A 5,900-nucleotide genomic window follows, 5' to 3' on the forward strand; every position below is an offset into this window, starting at 1 on the left:
TAAAAAAACGGAGGAGCATATTGTAAAACCAGATTCTATTGTTTTCATTAACCATCAACAATGGCGTATCTTCTTCCGCCGCCATTGATAGCCGAAATTCTCTCAAGACTACCAGTCAAGTCACTTGTACGCTTTCGCTGCGTTTCAAAACCATGGAAATCCATAATCGACGGTCCAAATTTCAACAAACTCCATCTCAAAAACTCCCTCGAAAACACCACCAATTTCACAATAATCCTCAGAGACTCCAAACTATATTTCGTAGACTTTCCCACACTTAAACGAGTCACCGAAATAACCCACCCACTAAAATGTGATCATTACGGAACTGAAGTTGTGGGTTCTTGTAACGGCCTAATTTGTTTGTCAAATGGTGAAGAATCTGGGTTAGACGGTACCATTATCTACAATCCGGCAACAAAGAAACACCGGGTTTTACCCGTTTCACCCATAGAATACCCAGAAGATGAATTCTTACCATATGCTGAGCGTTTGGTATACGGGTTTGGGTATGATCATTTTCATGATGATTATAAACTAGTGAGGATTATTCAGTTTTATGGGTCAGACCCGGATAATTATGATGATAGTGAAGTGAAGGTTTATAGTTTGAAAGCTAATTCTTGGAAAAGGGTTAAAAACTTTCCTAGGGAGTATTTCATTACTTACAAAAGGGCATGGGGGGTTCATGTCAATGGGTGTTTGCATTGGATGGTTACTAAGAATCCGGAATCGAATGGTTCGAGATTTATCGTTGCGTTCGATTTAGGTTCCGAGAGGTGTAAGGTTGTGCCCAAGCCAAGGGAATTGTGTGGGGAGTGTCCTACCAATGTGGAAGTTTTGCAAGGGAGGTTGGGTTTGTTGTGCAATTATTATTCGATTCGGACCGATTTTTGGACCATGGAGCAGTATGGTGTGGAGAGTTCTTGGACTAAATTGTATTCTATTGCACAAAGGACCATTTTAGGTGTTTTTGAGTATGTTAGACCTATAGCTTGTTCTAAGGATGGTTCATGTGTGTTGCTTCATAAAGACATGAATAGTATGTTTTGGTTCGATTTGCGGACTCAACGTGCCAAGAGAGTGAATATTCGTGGTATGCCAAAGTCGTTCGAGGCAATGATGCTTGTTGAGAGTCTTGTTCCTCTTGATGGTAGTAAGAAAAAGAAGAACAAGCCTAAAAAGAAGAGGTATTATAACAAATACTTGGATTATATACACCTATGGTCACGAGCATGATGTGGAATATGTTCCTGATAATGTTCTTTTGATTATGCCTTTATACGAAGCTTATATTTCATTAATCTTCGTAAATAGCTACATGGTTTACTTTTTTGGCTTTCATTTTTAGCTTGTTAGGTTGCTTTTGATTTATTTTTTTCTATGTGAGATTGATTGTATATACACATTTTGCCATGATATAAACTTGTCCCCTCACTAGGCACTAGCTTATCTTGTTTGCAATTATTATTGTTGTTGAGAGATGTGCATATTTACATGTTAATTAACTAGACACGATGGATCTTCATAGAGTAATATGACTTTGTTAATATGATGTCGTTGTGTGGTCTTGCTTTGTCTACTTAGGTGTTATGATATTTGATTGTTTAGCTAATATGTTGAAGGTTCCAAGGAGTGCATAAGCGCATACAGTTATAGTATAGAGGCAAGTCCGTTTTGATCTTTTTTTAGTTTGTGTGTTTTGGTTATATCATTATATATATGGCACCTTGTTATACAAGTGGCTCTATGTCCATCATCTTCTTCAATTTAACCCTCTGCTATAGGCAGTCTTCTCGAGTGAAACAATGCTTATATGTCCTCCTTGGTCCTTTGTGTTTATTTTAGCTGTTTATTGTTTATCACTTTCCAAATATGCAAATGGATTGCTCTTGCTCCCTAGTGATTAATTGATTATATTAAAGAAAGGTTTGTGCATGATTGATTTTTGGAAGATCTCTTGTCTCTTTGAAAGATATTATCTGTACACATCATGGAGCAGGGGATTTTATTTGTAATACTCTATGATTTATATTTTCTTCCATCTTCTCCTTCCCTTGCCTTTGTTTAGTTCCTGTTGTAACTTAATCATGCAAAAATAAAGATGCTGGGATTTTGTTATTTCATTTTCTAGACTTTTGATAACTTCTAACATATGTAATTGTTTATTATCATTGATGTGTTTCAGAATTGAGCATTCAGAGCAAGCTGATAGTAGGATAGCAACGCTTCCATTGCTTTTACTTCAAGATATATTCTCTCGTCTTCCTGCTGATACTCTTTTGAAACTTACCTATGTTTGCAAACCATGGAATCATATTGTCCATGACCCTGAGTTTGCTAAAATGCATCTCAAATTTTCTGGAAGAAGCAACGATAACCTGTATTTCATTCTTAGAGAGCATGGGCTACATGTAATTAAATTCAACCTGCTAAACAAAGCAGTAGAGATCAAGCATCCTCTTGTGTGCCCTGAAGGATGGACTGATATTTTAGGATCATGCAATGGTCTTCTCTGCTTATATAACCAAGATAAAGACCTTGCTATCTGGAACCCGCTGACAGGAAGGTGTCACAAATTACCTATTACAAACTTCCAGTCTCCAAAGGATTTTGATGGCTTCCACCATTTTATCCATGGATTTGGCTTTGATCCTAAAAGTGATGATTACAAAGTTGTCCGGGTTTTACAGTTTTACTGGTACTACCTTCCAAGTCATGGCTGTTTATATAATGAGTTTTCTGATTCTGAAGATGATACCTTCGCTGGCTCTGAAGTTCAGGTTTACAGTTTGAAAACCAAAAGTTGGAGAAGGATCGAATGTTTCCCTTTCATCTTATGCTATCCTTGCTCTGGGGTCCTTGCAAATGGAGCATTACATTGGGTTGCACGGAAAAGACATAATGTGGATTCTACTTCTTATATCATTCTGGCTTTTGATCTTAGGTCAGAGAAATGCAGAGTAGTGCCACAACCTAATTACGATGACATAAATTTCCACATGAGTTTATTTCTTTTAGGTGGTTCTCTTTGCATACTTTGCCATTATCCTAGACATGGTGTCGATATATGGGTGATGAAGAATTACGAGCTGCAATCTTGGTGTAGACTGATTTCCATTACTCAGCCGAAACCCATTGAGTTTTTCGAATATATTAAGCCATTGGCTTTGTCGAAGAATGGTAGTGAAGTCCTTTTGGAACTAGACTATTCAAAGCTTGTCTGGTATAACTTGAAAAAGAAGACACTCAGGCATGTCAACATCAATGGTCTTCCAAAATCCTTCGGTACAGAGCTATTTTCTATAAGTCTTCTTGATCCTGGCAATTTGATTCCAAGGGAAAAGAAACAATCACATCATAATGGCCCGGAGGTTACTAGGTTGCAACTTCAAGTGACTAGAAATTGTACGAGTAGCTCGTTGCTCATTCTTAGAGGGGAGAAGCTTCTCTCTTTAGATTTTCAGCGGCTTGATAAAGTTGTCGAAATTGATTACCAATCCTTCTCTTTTAAAGGATCGCCTGATATAGTCGGGTCTTCAAATGGGTTTGTCTGCTTGTACAAGGACAGGGAGTTTGTTTTATGGAACCCATGGACTAGCAAATATGATAGGCTACCTAATTGTCAGTTAAATGCTTCAGGTTCCTCACATTATTGCTCCATTCATGGATTTGGCTATGATCCTGATAAGAATGACTACAAAGTAGTTACTATTCTGGAGCATCACAAAAGCCTAAGAGTTGGTAGTGTTCACTCCGAAGTTCAGGTTTATAGCATGAAAATTAAATCTTGGGGAAAGATTCAAAAGTTTCCTTATGTTGTTTGTTATCCAAGTTCAGGTGTTCTTGCAAGTGGCGGATTGCATTGGTTGGCACGTCCAAATCCCGAATTGTATAGTAGCTCGAATTTGCTTATAGCTTTTGATCTTGGATCTGAGAAATGCAGGGTGGTGACAGGGTGGTGACACAGCCAAACTATGTTGATACAGATTTTCAAATGAGTTTGGGTCTATTAAGTGGTTGTCTTTGCTTGCTTTGTCATTACCCTAAGCAGAATGTTGATTTCTGGGTGATGACTGATTATGGAACAGAGTCATGGACAAAACTTTTTTCCATCTCACAGAAGTTAATCAAGCAGTTTGAATACTTGAAGCCATTGGGATATTCAGATGATGGAACTGAAGTTCTTTTGGAACAAGATAATGAAAGGCTTCTTTGGTACAACTTAGTGAGAAAGACGGTCAGATACCTTAACGTCCATGGTCTACCCAAGTCTTTTGAGACTGTGATGTCTTCGGCAAGTGTAGCTGACGCTGGTAATCTGCCAAAGACTTATCATGAGATCCATGAACAAGCACCAAACACATCTCAGAATAGCAGGGATAATTTGAGGTATAATGTTCTTTTCTTATATTGTAAATTTTGATGTTGTTTTCTTTCCTTTTTTGCTGAGTTCTGATTTTGTTTGTACTTTTTAGGGGAGATTTGGATGGTTTTCTAGCAAAGGGATTTAAGCTAAAGCTTTGATGGAGGACACAAGAAAATGGGTAAAAACTGATACCAAGGTTAGAAATTATATCTGGTTGACTCATATCAAAGCAACTTTCACTTCTCAAATAAAACCAACCATGTCAAAATAATGGTAGAAACTGCCATTGTCTTTTTGGTGCTAATAGAAACTCTTTTCATTTGTTAGTTTCTATTCCCTGCATATATATTGTGTATCATGTAGGATGAGCTTGTATTCAGTCATACGATCTGATTTTTTTATCGGACTACTTGACCTTTAAATTTTGTTCGTAATTTTGATATTTATTTTTATGCAACTATATGTGTGTTGAAGATTTTGTTACAGCTATGTAGCTTTTAACCTACCTTTTGCAATTGTTATTGTTAGTTGTTTAACAAATTAACGGTATGATCCTCGACCATCTTTTCGAAGGATTTGATTTGCATTATATATATTCCATACCAATTATCTTCTTTGATGCTAAGTTATCTACGCCTTTTTCTTAGGTTGCTGCTCAAAGAGTCCAGAAAAGCCTTTTTCTTATGTTGCTGCTCAAAGAGTCCAGAAAAGCTTTTTGAGGAACTGGAAAGATCTCTCGTGAAACAGGCCAAGTTCTTTGTCTCTTTAATTTTTTTTATCTTTGCGAAGGCTTTGAACAAAGATTTACTTAACTAAAGGTAGGTTTGCCGTTGATATTTTGCATTTATCTGTTCATAACTTCTATTATACAATATTAGTGAATGTGTTCTTATGCCATCGTTAAATCCATTTTGTGTGGACCCGGTTCACGTTAAAAATAGTGTGGACGAAGCCTAGACACGTGCCCCACTGGCTACTACAAACTAGTCACTCTCGCTTTCCGAAATTCGTGCAATATTCTCTCTCTTCAATAAGATTATCTCGCCCTAAAATTTTAACAAAAACAGTTGTTCAGAACAAACATACACTATATCATTTAAAAATACACTATATCATTTCAAAATACATTATCATGTCAAACACTATAATGATTTATTATGATAATTTTGTGTAATATACAAATAAACTACACTATAACATTTCAAAATACACTATATTATTTTTTATTTTATTTTTTTTGATTGGGAAATTAAGTCAGCCCAAGGACTAACCCCTACCAAGGCTACTAGCCTTGTAGGAACTACCAGCACATTGGCTGGTAAAGCATGCTAAGAAAATACCCCAACATAATGCTGGGAGTAAGGATCGAACCCCTGACCTCAAGGATCAGAGGGGAATGCTCTACCACATGAGCTATAGCTCCTCATCCTTAAAATACACTATATTATGTCAAAACACACTATATCATGCAACACTATCATGTCAAAAAACATAGCAAAACATCAAAATATACTATATCATTTCAAAATAC

The 5,900-nt window shown here is 36.7% G+C and overlaps 1 non-coding gene across 1 annotated transcript; it reads left to right on the forward strand.

Moving 5' to 3' along the window:
* LOC104883035 (hypothetical protein) lies at positions 1 to 5,266 on the forward strand. Its single transcript, XR_008967381.1, has 4 exons — positions 1 to 1,190; positions 2,189 to 4,392; positions 4,479 to 4,565; positions 5,017 to 5,266. It is a non-coding gene; the product is annotated as a hypothetical protein (transcript).
* The last annotated feature ends 634 nt before the right edge of the window (positions 5,267 to 5,900 follow it).

Source organism: Beta vulgaris, chromosome 8 (assembly GCF_026745355.1).
Source record: "Beta vulgaris subsp. vulgaris cultivar EL10 chromosome 8, EL10.2, whole genome shotgun sequence".
Lineage (NCBI taxonomy): Eukaryota > Viridiplantae > Streptophyta > Magnoliopsida > Caryophyllales > Amaranthaceae > Beta > Beta vulgaris.